The following is a 16230-nucleotide window of genomic DNA, read 5'->3' as shown; positions in this document are numbered from 1 at the left end:
CTTTTCTTCATTTTATTTTTTTCATGACTGTGGTCAACCCTGCCTACTGTGTAGTTCAAGCTAGGCTAATGTGACCAAATGGCCTCTTTTGCCCGGACATGTCCACTTTTCACATTGTGTCCTCTGTGCCGTCCGGCCGGGTTTGATAAATTCATGAAAATGTTCGGTTTTCATGATTTTTCATGGCACTGAATTTCTGTGAGCAGCTTATATACTACAGTCCCTGACAAAAGTCTTGTCGCTTATCCATTTTGTCGAAACAATAGCTAATAGTAATAACCTTACTTTTAATATTTCAATTGGTTTAAGAAATGGCTCATATGAAAGCTAAGACCCTCCCAAATGATGCTGAATGTACAAAAATATATTTGTTTCACTGAAAAAAGATTTATCATTTAATGAAGACATAAAAGGTCAAATTTTGGCAAGACCAAAGTTTTGTCGCTTACAGAAAGTAGTGTAAAAATTGAACAAAAAATGTACTTCAAATACAAAAATATGCTACATAACATAAGCGAATTAAGTAGTGGTGCTGCGAGATCCAAATTTAATATATTGTATGATTTCCATGGGCTTCGGCAAGGATTCATCCAATTTATTGATGACGTCACCAGGTACATCAAAGAAAGCAGTCTTGCATGCCTCCAAGAGTTTATCAACATTTTTGGGTTTCGTCTTCCATGCTTCCTCTTTCATCCTACCCCAGATATGCTCAATGATGTTCATGTCTGGTGACTGGGCTGACCAGTCCTGGAGGATCTTGATCTTCTTTGCCTTGAGGAACTTTGAGGTAGCGATTGACGTACGCGATGGAGCACCATCCTGCTGCAGAATATTTATGGTTAGGAATGTAAGAGGCAGCTAAGATTTGTTGATATTTCAGACTATTCATCTCTCAGGGTGCAGACAATTTAAAGACTGTGTGGCATTTGCCAAGGCCCACAGCCTGTCAAAAGGATGGATGCTGGAAAAGTGGCAAAAGCTGGATTTTTCAGATGAATCTTCCACTGAATTACACCTCAGTCGCCGCAAATATTGCAGGAGACCTACTGGAGCCCGCATGCATCAGAGATTCACTCAGAAAACGTTTGGTGGTGGTTACATCTAGTATAAGGGTGTGCGAGAGATCTGCAGGGTGGAAGGCAACATAAATAGTCTGAAATATCAACAAATCGTAGCTGCCTCTTACGTTCCTAACCATAAAAAGGGACAAATTCTGCAGCAGGATGGTGCTCCATTTGTGTGCGAGAGATCTGCAGGGTGGAAGGCAACATGAATAGTCTGAAATATCAACAAATCGTAGCTGCCTCTTACGTTCCTAACCATAAAAAGGGACAAATTCTGCAGCAGGATGGTGCTCCATTTGTCCCTTTTTATGGTTAGGAACGTAAGAGGCAGCTACGATTTGTTGATATTTCAGACTATTTATGTTGCCTTCCACCCTGCAGATCTCTCACACACCCTTATACTAGATGTAACCACCACCAAACGTTTTCTGAGTGAATCTCTGATGCATGCGGGCTCCAGTAGGTCTCCTGCAATATTTGCGGCGACTGAGGTGTAATTCAGTGGAAGATTCATCTGAAAAATCCACCTTTTGCCACTTTTCCAGCGTCCATCCTTTTGACAGGCTGTAGGCCTTGGCAAATGCCACACAGTCTTTTAATTGTCTGCACCCTGAGAGATGAATAGTCTGAAATATCAACAAATCTTAGCTGCCTCGTACATTCCTAACCATAAATATTCTGCAGCAGGATGGTGCTCCATTGCATACTTCAATCTCTACCTCAAAGTTCCTCAAGGCAAAGAAGATCAAGATCCTCCAGGACTGGCCAGCCCAGTCACCAGACATGAACAGAATGAAAGAGGAAGCATGGAAGACGAAACCCAAGAATGTTGATAAACTCTGGGAGGCATGCAAGACTGCTTTCTTTGATGTTCATGATGACTTCATCAATAAATTGTATGAATCCTTGCCGAACCGCATGGATGCAGTCCTTCTAGCCCATGGAAGTCATACAAAATATTAAATTTGGATCTCACAGCACCAATACTTAATTCGCTTATGTTATGTAACATATTTTTGTATGTGAAGTAATTTTTTAGTTCAATTTTCACACTACTTTCTGTAGGCGACAAAACTTTTGTCTTGCCAAAATTGGACCTTTATGTCTTCATTAAATGATAAATCTTTTTTTCAGTGAAACAAATATATTTTTGTACATTCAACATCATTTGGGAGGGCCTTAGCATTCATATGAGCCATTTCTGAAACTAACTGAATCATTAAAAGTCAGGTTATTAGCAACTGTTTCTACAAAATGGATAAGTGACAAGACTTTTGTTAGGGAGTGTACGCTGTCTTTTGTTGTTTTTTTAGCTTCTAGTATTTTTGTAAAATTTCACCTGCATAGTTGTGGCTCATAAAATTCATACTTTATTAGGCTGGCTAAATTCCTGTTGATATGCCTGCCTCAAATGTTTTAAGCAGCCTTAATTCACAAGTTCTTGGTTCTCACGCAAACCAGGGCTGTATAAGAGGTAGCAGATAGTTGTGACAAAAGTCAGAAACAGCTTGGTCTATTGATCTTGGGAACATGGAGATGCAACACTAAAGTTTTAAAAGCGCGGACACACATTAAAGTGAGCTTTTTGTTTATTAAAAAAAAGTGGGGGCAACAACAGATGTGGTTCATCTGTTGTGATTTTCACAAAAAGTCATGGTTAATTACATCATTTAACCATTTTTAAAAATTAATATGTAGAGGTCACCAAAGTAATTGTCATGTCATTGAAGTATATGTAACATCTGGGACACCGCATTTAGCCACTGTGGAACACAAAGTGCACGGCTGCAGGACCATTTTTGGAGAATCAATGACATCTTTGTGTGCAGTGGGTACAAAATCATTTTACCAGATCTTGGGCCTTTAAAAATATTATGACCCTTTGCTGTGGCGCCTGTGTTGAAACATCTAAAAAAAGATCCCAAACAGTTGTCAAAACTATTTAAAGTTAACTCGATCTTTCAGTACCATTGACGATGATAGATGTCCAATTATGTGCCTCTTTTCATTCTTCTGCTGCTGTGAATTATCTGGGTATTTCCCTTTTTGGCAAAAGCCAGATAGTGTTGTTCTGCAATTTTGGTGTACTTATTATTATTCAATAGATACGTCACGTTTTTTCGGAGCGCCGCGCAGCCCGAACCTTTGGACCGATCGGCACCGTTCAAGTATCGACACGACCAGAATATTCACGCAACTCAGGGAATTTTTCAAACGGCCCCGAAAAATTTTCAGTTCGCCAGTAAACGGCGATTTTCCGGAAAAAAAAAAAAAAGATTCAAAATGTATCTAGTCCTACAACTACCTGACCAAATCACATAATTCGGGCATCAAAAATTACAACTCCGGGACGGTGAGGGGCATAAAAATTGTATACAGAATTTGGAAAACAATTACCGTTCCCCGGAAATTTGCCCAAAATTTTCCTATTCATTTATAATGGAAAAAGCGGCGCGCCGCACAGCCCAAACTGTTTTACCGATCGGCACCGTTCGAGTATCGAAACGAACGGAATTTTTGTGCGACGCGGGTAATTTTCCAAAGAGCCCTGAAAAATTTTCCGTTCGCCCGTAAACGGCAATTTTCCGAGAAAAAAAAAAAAAAAAAGATTCTAAATGTATCTAGTCCTACTACCTGACCAAATCACATAATTTGGGCATCAAAAATTCCGGGACGGTGAGGGACATAAAAATTGTATACAGAATTTGAAAAAAAAATTACCTTTCCCCAGAAATTTGCCTAAAGCTTTCCCATTCATTTTTAATGGCAACTTTCCCATTCACTACCAATGGAATTTACATTGCATTGATGCCATTGACGACCATGTATGTCGAATCTATTAATGCTAATGTACTTGGATTTCATTGACGCATATGTGAATCGATGCCATTGACAGCCACGGACGTCCAAAATTTTTCCCATTCGTTTTGAATGGCAAAAAAAACAATGTCCCCAAATCAACAGGAAATGACCAGATATCAATAGGACGTGTCCCCCACACTTCCCCTATTCCATTGACGTTTATGGAGGGTGCTGCCATTGACGGCCAAATTTCCCATTCATATCTAATGGCATTTACTTTGTTTAACACCACTGACGGGTATGTTTGTCCATTCCATTGATGCCGATATACTTGGATTCCATTGACGTCTATGTAAGTCGATGCCACTGACAGCCATGGACGTCCAAAACATTTCCCATTCATTTTCAATGGCAAAAAAAAACAATGTCCCCAAAATCAACAGGAAATGAAAAGATATCAATAGAGGGTCCCCCCAGGATTGATAAAGCTAAATTCAAGACTTTTAAGACCTTTTTTTAATGCCATGTCAACTGAAAATTAATACTTTTCTCGCACCCATTATTTAGATAATATTGAATCATATTAAAAAAATAAAGCCCTGAACATCAAATTTAACCTCAATTACTAAGTGTGTTTGACAAAAGAATGCACATTTACTGAAGATACAATTAATACACATTTAAATATAAGGTCTTTCAGAATTTTTTTCCCAGGATAAAATGGATTTTACACTATTTTTGTAAAGCAACTTCAGAAATTACATTTGCAATACAACAGGTTTCCCTTTTAAGAGGACCTAGTCAAGGTGGTAGGTTGGTGATTGTCAAGTTGGTCACCTTAACTGTAAAGTGCTTGGGAAAATCTTGCAATTGGCAGTGAAAGTTTAAAAAACAGCCACTAAATGGCAGTAGTTTACCATTAATTACCACAAAATAAAAAAGCTACACATGACCATTTCCCTTGGTAATTGTTCTTTTTCTAATCACATTACAGGAAGTATACAAAACACATGTTAATCCTTTGTTAGCTATTGAAGACATTTCTTTTAATCAGATAGAGAAAACCCATACTCTTATTCAATCAAGAAAAACATTTAAATACACCAGGAGGTGTTTTACTATCACCTACATTAGAATTTGCCTATCACCATGCCATGTTATTCAGATCAACGTTACCCCGCACTCGTTCCAATAATAGTGTCAACCGTGTTGTGTATCTGAGGGTGATGGTGGATCTACGACTCCGGTTTATCCATGCTAAGGCTAGTGCACCTGCCAATACCCCATTGAACATGGCTAACTCTTGAGTTAAAACTACGAAATTCACATTCATTCGAAAGGCAAACCGTGCAGAAATAAATTATTGCATCTAACACATTTTAATTGGAGAAATTGGCAACTTACTTTGAAATGTTAAGCAGGTCCACTGCCTTCGCATGACCCATAAACTGCGACCCAAAGTATCTGGATGCGACTTGGTCGCAGATCCAATACCTCACATGCTGGTCCAACTGTTTGGACTTGGTTGTCTTGTTGAGGCTTTCGTCAAACATAACAAAGACATCTAAGCAGTTCCTTACGTTAGCACACAGTACTGTGCGATTGCCTGTGTTGTGATGTTGATGCTAATGATGCTAACAGCGCGCACGCACGAGGTGCTTTACGATTTGTAGTGCAGTGCATCGTAAAAATTTTACGCGTCATCTTCGTCATGGATTTAAAAAAAAAAAAAAAAAACTTCGTCACGGATATAATTTAGGTTGCACTGAGATGTTCTTCAAAATTAAAACCACGGTGAAAAAAATCCAGATTTACGACAGCTAATTTAATACTTTTAATACCATTAATAATGGAAAACAAAATTCAATGCTTTTTTAAAAAAATACTTTTAATAACCCGCGGGTACCCTGCCATTTACTTTGTTTAATGCCATTGACAGGCATGTTTGTCCATTCTATTGATAGCCCTGGGTGGGCTAAGATCTGTATCTCAACACAGCAAAGACCCAGAGTAATTACTCCAGAAATTGCAGTTTACAGTTTAAATTACTTTGTCAATAGAGAACGTCCAATCCGTTTGAACAACGCGGGTTGGCAGCGATTTAATTTTAGTTCATTTGCAGCCAGCCCTCCCAGAAGCCGTTAAGTTACCTTCCTTAGACATTCATTTGGAATTAGTATTTTATTGTGGATTGCGTGTGTTTTGCCAAAAAAAACAAACAAACAAACAAAAAACAAAGAAAAAAACGCTGACCCTTTGGCCACAATTAATGCACAGAGTGTACGTATCGGCACACATTCAAAACCACACGTGCAAATCTTGTTTTGGCTTTTCAATCGCTCATACTTTTCTTTTTTAGAAAGTTTTTTTTGAAAAAGTCTGGCAACAGCGGATAAGACAAAAATCCTTTCAACACAGCTCTTAAAATCATATTTTACTTTACCACACAGACTGTGAAGAGAACAACACATTTCAGCGTTAATTGGGTGATTACAAAGCATGCAAGAAAATTTAGCAGAGGAACTTAATTCCACGGTTTGCTGATGGTATCCCATCGCTAAAGGCTACGTATTCTGGGGTGCTTAACGTGTTTCGTCCTACCTTGAGCCCGATCCTGCAGAGCTGCTGTGCTTTCGAAAGAAACTTGTGCGCAAAATTGTGAGCGAGCTCCACTTCCGAGTAGGCAGGGAGCGCCTTGGCTTTTTTCCTTTTTTAAGGGAGGAGAGGGAGGGACACAGTTCGACCACCAGTCCAACTTCTGGCAAGGCTCCGCTTTGATTTATGACACTACTCTCCCTAAAAAACAAAATAGACCACAACAGGTTTGCCTCAAATAAAGGATCCTGGGGATTCAGCACCCTTTTAACCCTTTCAGGGACAGTGATCTCTACAGAGCACTGTAGTAGGGGTGGGAATCTCTCGGTACCTCACCATACGATACGATTTGCGATCAGAGTAGCCACAAATTTTACTCAAGTAAGAGTAGCGTTACTTCAAAATAATATGCTCAAGTAAAAGTAGTCATTCAAAAAATGTACTGAAGTACAAGTATAAAACTTTTAGGTGAAAAGAATACTGAAATGAGTAACATTGTGAGTAACTGCTTATATTTTTGTCAGATTTTTTTTTTTTTTTTTTTTAAACAATGGTATTTTTTTTCGTGACCACAAAGTTATCTACAGTATATGGACTATAGTTATATTGATACTGTACAACAGCGGTGGGCAAACCGGTCCTCGAGGGCCGCAGTGGGCCCTGGTCTTTGTTCCAGCTGATTCAGCGCAGACCGTTAAAAACAATGAGATTTGAACGGAAACAAGAAGCACTTGATTGCAATCAACTGATTGCACTTGTAAGACACCAGATTGGTAAAGGCATTAGCTGATTTTAAGGGGGGGATAGGGGGGCCAGGCCCCCCTGGTGACCGAAAAGTGTCATTGCATGAAATTGACTTTCCTATATATATAAACGTTGTAAAGCAATAAAACTAGAGATGTCCTGATCGATCGGCATCGGTCCGATCACGTCATTTTCAAAGTATCGGAATCGGCAGAAAAATATCGGCCATGCCTTTTTTAAATATATGTACTGTATATATTTTAATTAAATCGTTTCCTAATTGTATTTAACGTTGCAGACATAATATGTTACACTCATCCAGAGTCTTTAGTTTAGGCTTAAGGTAGGGTTATCAAATTTATCCCGATAACGGCGGCAATTAATTTTTATAAAAATATGTCACGTTAAAATATTTAACGCAATTAATGCATGCGCTGCACAACCCTCTCACGCATTGTCGCGCTCAATCTGTAATGACGCCGTTTTACCTATATAGAGAGATAAAAGGCAGCGCAAAATGAGGAGAGTGAATTTTGGCAGCCTTTGGAGCCTTTTTTTAATTGGCTAAAGCCTTGCAATCCCTCTCCTTATGATTAGAAATATCATGGGAAGCAATGTGGGGCAGCAAGGTGGCAATTGATCTTTTTCTTAACACCTTATGTTATTTCCCAACGCAGAGAAGATATATCAATTGGTAGCACTACGCACAGTCATGGTTCCACTTCCCATCATCCATTTGGGATGGGCCACAGTATCATTTACTGAAAGCTTAACAAATACACTAGATGGCAATGTTTAGTCACAATATACAAAGTCACAAGTCTTTCGATCCGTGGATCCCTCTCACAGAAAGAATGTTAATAATGTAAATGCCATCTTGAGGATTTATTGTCATAATAAACAAATACAGTAATTATGTACTGTATGTTGAATGTGTATATTCGTCCGAGTTTCATTCATATTTTTTCTTAATGCATTGCCAAAATGTATATGATCGGGAAAAATTATCGGAAATGATTGGAATTGAATCGGGAGCAAAAAAAGCAATCGGATCGGGAAATATCGGGATCGGCAGATGCTCAAACTAAAACGATCGGGATCGGATCGGGAGCAAAAAAACATGATCGGAAAAACCCTAAATAAAACTGCAACAAAAATGAATGACATGAACAAAAAAAAATTTTTTTTAAATGGGTCAAAATTATTTTTTCAAACAGATCATGTGACTAGCAACTTAGACGGTCATTTACTTTTCATATAACCCCCCCACCCCCCCACCCCAAAAAAAATCATGTAAGGGCAATTTTATTTTTCAAAAGATTTATTTCTTTGATTGAATTTTTTTTTTTTTTTTTGATTGATTGAAGCAATTTTTCAATCTCAAAATATTTTCTTGCATTCAAAAATGTTTTCTAATATTGAAATTTTTCCTTATTTGATTGAAGTGATTTTTCTTTTTGAAAATATATATTTTTTAAAGGAACTTATTTTTTGACTGAATAATAAAGACAAAAACGTCCTAGCCAAAAATGGGGCCCAAACTCAAATCAGCATTACTTCAATCAAAAAAAGTTCCTTCAATCAAAAAAAAAACTTGACTCTGATCAAAAAACAAAATTTAATACAAGAAGAAAAGCTTTCACACGAATTTTTTTGAGTTTCAAATTTATTTTTGCATTCAAACACTTTTTTTTTTTTTTAATTGAAGCGACTTTTTTTGATTGAAAATATATATTTTGAATGAAACTTTTTTTTAAGCAACTTTTTTTTTTTTATTGAATAATAAAGACACAAGTCTACTTCCATATGGCTCCACCCAGGGGATACAATTTTTTACTGGGGTAACTACATTGGCATGACAACGGCGGCCGTGCCATATTCAATGGTTGACGATCTTGGCGAAAAGTATTGCCTATGCAGCCAGAATTCCCCTTAAGAATGGTGGGAAACAAAAAACGCTCATTGTCAACTTATTATTAAAAATATTCTTGTATGTTAATTTTATTGCTGACGCTGCGTTTCAGGGTCATAAACATGTTGTGCCCCCCTGTCCCAAAAGTCAAACTCCGCCTATGCTGGACATCTATTCAAAAGTTATCATTTAACTCATTCACTGCAAGCCCAGGTCGCATAGTATGTGTTGTGGCAGTTAATAAAAGGGAAATTGATACTGAAAAAAGCCTTTTGACGTTATTAGCTTCCAGCCCTTCCTAGTTAAAATGGATTGGACATCTATTGCAGTCAATGTCAGCCAAAGAGCTAAGCTACGGGAGGTCGCAGGACAAAAAAATAATTAAAAATTCCAGAGCAAAATACACAAAAGCCACAATTATATGTATTTGTCTTTATATATATTTTTTTCAGTCTATTCCAATTTGTATTAATTCATTTTTTGAAGTTTTCGTTTTTCATTTTTATCTACACTTTATTTAGTTTTTTTTTTTTTTTTTTTTTTTTTTTTTTTTAATTACTATAGGCTCTTTTTCATTTGCGCTTTTTATATGTTTTACAGTATGTTGATATTTTTCCTCAAAAATAAATTACAAAAAAATATTTAATGGACAGCAATGTAATTTGTGTATCCTGCGCCTTAGAAAGTGCGACAACTTTAATAGAGCATAGAACAAAAAAATTAAATAAAATTACAGTCCTCTATACACGGTGGTGACCTCAGACTGACCTTTCTTTATGTCACATCAGAAAGTTGGAAAAATCCAGCAGATGGCACTATGTTCATGGATGAGTGATTCACCTGATGAATGAACTTTTTATGTGTTTGTAAAAGTACTCACAATACTACTTTTAGTTTTTTTTTTTTTAAAGAATGTGACACTAACATTGTCTTATTGTGCTCTTTTTCCCCAGTCCATTGTGTTATGTGGTGTAGCGGGGTCGTCTGCTCCAAGTTCATGAGGAAATAATTGAGTCACTGTAACTCATGTTTGAGTTTATTGGATGTGGGGGTGCAGAAAATATTGTAAAAGCTATCGTACAACATCTTTGCATTCAAATTTGAGTTTTTCTCCTGAAGAATCCACTTATGCAACATGCGACATGAAAAACAAATTGAAAAACAGGAACAGGGATCTTTCAAGCAATTATTAAACTGAGAGAAGATGGAAAACCAATTAGAGCTATTGAACTAACATTGACCATAGCCAATGCAACCATTTTGAATGCCGTAAAGAAGCAAACCACTTGTGTACTAAGACAGACGGAAGGAAAACAACAGCTGTTTAAACCTGAAATATTGAGAGCTTTAAAAAAAAAAGACACTATAAGAACGGTTGCAGGGAATAGCAACAACCTTCAGAATGCACTTTGAAGGTCATGGACACAACCAAAATTACACTAAAATGAAAGATGCAAACTACTCATTCTTAAGAGAAATAGAAAGATCTGGTATGAAACAATAGGTGGAGTTTGAGTTTTGGGACAGGGAGGCACAACATGTTGATGACCGCGAAACGCAGTGTCAGCAATAAAATTAACTTACAAGTTGACAATGAGCGTTTTGTTGTTTCCCATCATTCTTGAAGGGAATTCTAAAGGCTTCTTAGGCAATACTTTTCGCCAAGATCGTCAACCATTGAATATGGTACGCCCGCCGGTGCCGTGCCAGGGTAGTTACCACCGTCAAAAATTGTATCCCCTCAGCGGAGCCATATGGAGTTAGATTTGTGTCTTTATTATTAAATCCAAAAAAAAGTTGCTTCAATCAATATATATAATTTCAACCATAAACAAAACACAAAAAAAAAATCGCTTCAATAAAAAAAAAACTTTTTAAATTTTTAAGTGTTTGAATGTAAAAATAAACTTGAAACTCAAAAAACTCCCGAAAAATGCATGTGAAAGCTTATTTTTCTTTGATTTTTTTTTTTTTTTTCTGATTGAAGCAACTTTTTTGATTGAAGTAATGTTGATTTGTGTTTGGTCCACATTTTGGCTAGGACATTTTTGTTTTTATTATTCAATCAAAAAATAAGTTGCTTAAAAATATATATGTTTAAAAAGACAATCAATCAGAAGACAAATTTCAATCATAGAAAAAGTTTTTGAATGCGAAAAAATATTTGAGATTGAAAAATTTGCATTTGAACTCTTAATTTTTCCTCGAAAAAGTTTTCTTTGATTGAAGCAATCCTTTTTGTGTTTGGGCCATATTAAGGGTAGGACATTTGTGTCTCAATCATTCAATCCCTCAAAAAGTTATATTTAATATTTTCAATATTTTCAATCAAAGAAAAAAATCATTTGAAAAATAAAATTACCGTCCCCTAATATTTATTTTTTAATGAAAATTGTATGCAAAGCAAATGACCGTCTAAGGTACTAGTCACATGATCTTTTCGAAAAATAATTTTGACCCATTATAAAAATATGTTTTTTTGTCCATTTCATTTATTTTTGTTGCAGTTTTATTGCTTTACAATTTTTATATACTGTATATAGGAAAGTCACTTACATGCAATGAAACTTTTCGGCCACGGGGGGGCTACCCCCCGCCCCCCCCCCCTTAAAATCCGCTTATGAAACAGAACTTTTCTTAAACATCTTCAAACAGAACAGCCTAATTGCAATCGATTCAATGCCCAGAGTATGTATAGCCTTCCTCCAATTATTCTAATTATATGTGTATAAAATGCCACTGATTGTCACACAATTGGAGGCAGATGTATGACGTAGATCTGTGCTCAAGCTCTACAGATTTGTACAATTACCAAGACCTAAAGAGCTCCGGAGCCGGCTAATCCTTGGGGAAACTGTTGTTGTTAAAATGTAACCAGTCGACAACTATTAGCTGATCTCACAAAGAGAGTAAAATAAAAACATCAACATCAGAGAGAATGCTGCATAGATATAATCTAACTGACAGAGATGACATAACACCTATGATCTAAGGCCACACACAGCAAAAAAGTTGCAACACACTTAGGTATTCACAGGCGAATTATCTCTTGTAAAATTCCAACTATGAGTGAAGAGTGAAGGGTTACTTGAAGTGAAGGTTAAGAACATTGGTGGCCCTCTGACAGGAGGGATGTCATTATGCTATAGGTATAAACTAAACTAATTACCCAGCTACAGTAGTTGACCTCACATTTGTGTTCTGGAGTGAGAAAACCCTCAGAGCTGTAGTGGCTCTGATCCCTTGAGATAACATCATCTGACACGCTCTCATTTGGCAGATGTAATTTCACCTCCCAGATTGTTGTAATTTCTCGTTCATGCATGCTTGAATACTTACCGAACTTCTAATTGAATAACTCCTCCTTGTAATAATCATTTAAATGTGCTCTGTTTCTAATATGTCTATTGAATTAAACTCTACATTTAAACCATTGTGTCTATGAATGGTATCATTTAAAATATCACCAAATGGAACCTTGCCTTACTTACTCAGAAAAAAAAAGTTTTAAAAGTTGCAAGGATTGAATTAAAACTGATGTCAGTACTGGTGACATAATTGTCTACTTGCCCTCCCACCCACTCACAGCCCCCACCAACAAACCCTCAGCCCCCTTCTCCAAAAATGTAGCAGGCGTGGTGGATGTTATCTGTTCATTGTTAGGCACATTGTTCTGAACTTTTTCTTTGTTTAAACAGGTGTATTACGGTACTTCTCATTGCTTTGGAACAAATTTGTTGATCTGAGTTCATCCAAAGTGTTGCGCGTAATTCAAATGTGTTACGTGAATTTTGCATGAACATCTCAACCAAATGACTGTATTTGAACATTATTTAATGTATAGTGTTGCCCTGGGTTGCCCCCTGGGCTAATTGGCAGAGACTGGGGTGAGAAGAGGTTAACAAGGTTTTTACAGTTGTATGAAAAAGTCTCTGAACCTGTTGCAATTTCTCACATTCCTGCATGAAATCACCATCTAATGTGATCTGATCTTTGTCAAAACCACACAGATGAAAATACAGTGTCTGCTTTAACTAAAACCACCGAAACATTTATAGGTTTCCATATTTTAATGAGGATAGCATGCAGAAGATGACAGAAGGGGGAAAATAAATAAGTGAACCCTCTGCCTAAGGAGACTTAAAGAGCAATTGAAACCTATTTATACCTAACTTTTTCAGTCAGGTGTGTGCCCAATCACCGATGAGTGGTTTAAAGCTGCCCTGCCCACTATAAAACACACACCTGGTAAAAAATGTCTTGACGAGAAGCATTGATGTGCATCGTGGCATGGTCAAAAGGGCTGTCTGAAGTCCTGCGATCAAGGACTGTTGATTTGTAAAAAAATTGTTAAAGGATGCAAAACCATGTCTAAAAGTCTGGATGTTCATCAGTCGACAGTCAGAGAAGTTGTCTACACATGGAAAGAGTTTGGCACTGTTGCTTCTCTCCCAAGGAGTGGCCGTCCACCAAAGATGACGCCATGAGTTCAGCGCAGAATACGCAGAGAGGTTAAAAATAACCCTAGCGTGCCTGCTAAAGACTATATGTAAAACTATGGCCACGAATGGTGTTCTTTGGAGGACTCCACAGAGGAAGCCACTGTTGTCTAAAAAACATGTTTAATGTTCGCAAAAAGGCGAGTAACACACAACGTCATGAGTGGAAGAATAATGGAACAGCTCACCAACAATGCCTCATCCCCACCGTGAAGCATGGCGGACGGAGCATCATGATTTGGGGCTGTTTTGCTGCCTCAGGGCCTGGACAACTTGCAATCAATAACAGAAGAATGAATTCAAAGGTGTATCCGGATATTTCGCATGAAAACCTGAGGCCGTCTGTCGGACAGTTGAAGCTAAAAAGAGGATGGATGCTGCAACAAGACGATAATCCAAAACACAGAAGTAAATCAACTTCAGAATGGTTTCAGAAGAACAAAATACACGTTCTGGAGTGGCCAAGTCAAAGTCCAGACTTGAACCCTATTGAGATTCAGTGGCATGACCTAAAGACAGCGTTTCATGCCAGACATCCCAGGAATCTGGCTGAACTACGGCAGTTTTGTAGATTGGAAGGATTGTTGATTTGTATAAAATTGGTAAAGGATACAAAACAATCTCTAAAAGTCTGGATGTTCATCAATCGACAGTCAGAGAAGTTGTATACACATGGAGAGAGTTTGGCACTGTTGCTTCTCTCCCAAGGAGTGGCCGTCCACCAAAGATGACGCCAAGAGTTCACCGCAGAATACGCAGAGAGGTTAAAAATAACCCTAGAGTGCCTGCTAAAGACTATATGTAAAACTATGGCGAAGAATGGTGTTCATGGGAGGACTCCACGGAGGAAGCCAATGCTGTCTAAAAAAACATGTTTAATGTTCGCAAAAAGGCAAGTAACACACAACGTCATGTGTGGAAGAAAAATGGAACAGCTCACCAACAACGCCTCATCCCCACCGTGAAGCATGGTGGACGGAGCATCATGATTTGGGGCTGTTTTGCTACTTCAGGGCCTGGACAACTTGCAATCATTAACAGAAAAATGAATTCAAAGGTGTATCAGGATATTTCGCATGAAAACCTGAGGCCGTCTGTCGGACAGTTGAAGCTAAAAACAGGATGGATGCTGCAACAAGACGATAATCCAAAACGTAAATAAACTTCAGAATGGTTTCAGAAGAACAAAATACACGTTCTGGAGTGGCCAAGTCAAAGTCCAGACTTGAACCCCATTGAAATGCAGTGGCATTACCTAAAGACAGCGATTCATGCCAGACATCCCAGGAATCTCACTGAACTACAGCAGTTTTGTAGGGAAGAATGGGACAAGATTAGTCCTGATCGATGTGCCAGACTTATCTGCAGCTACAGGAAGCGTCTGGTTGAATTTATTGCTGCTAAAGGGGGGCTACAAAATATTAAATGTGATGGTTTACTGACTTTTTTTCCCCCCCTTCTGTCATTAGTTGTATCCTATCCTCATTAAACTATGAAAACCTATAAATGTTTGGGTGGTTTTGGTTAAAGCAGACACTGTTGTTTCATCTGTGTGATTTTGACAAAGATCAGACGACATTTGATGGTGATTTTTCAAAAGGTTCAGACACTTTTTCATACCACTGTATTTCAGATTGACAATGATTTCCAACCATTTATTCAATATTCCTTTTTTGTGGGTTTTGATTATATGTACTATTTAGTGAATACATTAAAATTCATTTCATTTCCCTGCCATAGCAGTACATATATTATTTTGGCTATAAAAATTAAACAGGTATTTTAATTTTTTGATATTGTTGTTGTTGACTGTGGGTCATGATAGAAAGAACAAGTTCAAAGATATAAGTAGCTGAAATGGGTTTCCTCCACATAGTGTCAAGACTCAGAAGTGAATCTTCGCTCTGAGAGGAGCCAGAAGAGGTGGCTCGGGCATCTGATCAGATTATTTTCTCTGCTTGTGATTTAACTAACATAATAATTGTTGCCACTTATATACAGAACTTCAGAACACGATGACGACTGCAGAAAGCAGCAAAGACTGAGGACTTTTCTGTTGGGTGGATGGAGTCATCACAAGAAATTAGGAACCATATGCATGTGGTATAAATGATTTTCCAGCCATGTGTTTTTGAGGTTGCAATTAAATGGCAAGCCTATCAAATCGTGATTAAATGTCAGCTATTTAATACCACTGGCTGGTGTAAATTAGCCACTGTATATACTGTATATATACATACTGTACATATTATGCATACAACCCCTAGCAAAAAGTATGGAATCACCAGTCTCGGATGAGCGCTCACTCAGACATTTTATTATGTACGTAGAACAAACTCTGATAAAAAGCTTGAAAAAAATAATGAATTAGTTCAAGTGTAACTCCTTGGCATTCAGAAACACTAAAAGAAATTAATAAAAATCATTGTGGTGGTCAGTAAATGTTACTTTATAGAGCAAGTGCAGGGAAATAAACATAGAATCAATCCATTCTGAAGAAAAAATATGGAATCACTCCATTTTGAGTAGAAAATACAGACACGCCCAGTCAATTTCCTTTTCTCAACTGGGCCCCTGCCTCAGATTAGATCTGCTCGTTAGTCAGCAGTTA

At 37.5% G+C, this 16230-nt stretch overlaps 1 protein-coding gene across 3 annotated transcripts in view; it reads right to left on the bottom strand.

The window, feature by feature from the left end:
- Window positions 1–16230, bottom strand: part of fbln2 (fibulin 2) — a 153524-nt gene that overhangs the window by 100844 nt on the left and 36450 nt on the right. For 2 of the 3 annotated variants that reach the window (XM_057860635.1, XM_057860626.1), the window contains exon 2: window positions 6471–6665. The gene's annotated coding sequence lies outside the window, so the exon portion shown is untranslated. Of the gene's footprint in view, window positions 1–5273; window positions 5513–6470; window positions 6666–16230 lie in introns of those variants that run through there. The other variant, XM_057860629.1, reaches the window with a different exon arrangement.

This window comes from Corythoichthys intestinalis, chromosome 2 (assembly GCF_030265065.1).
Source record: "Corythoichthys intestinalis isolate RoL2023-P3 chromosome 2, ASM3026506v1, whole genome shotgun sequence".
NCBI lineage: Eukaryota > Metazoa > Chordata > Actinopteri > Syngnathiformes > Syngnathidae > Corythoichthys > Corythoichthys intestinalis.
Note: the sequence above shows the minus strand (reverse complement) of the source record. Positions and strands in the feature narration are given on the sequence as shown.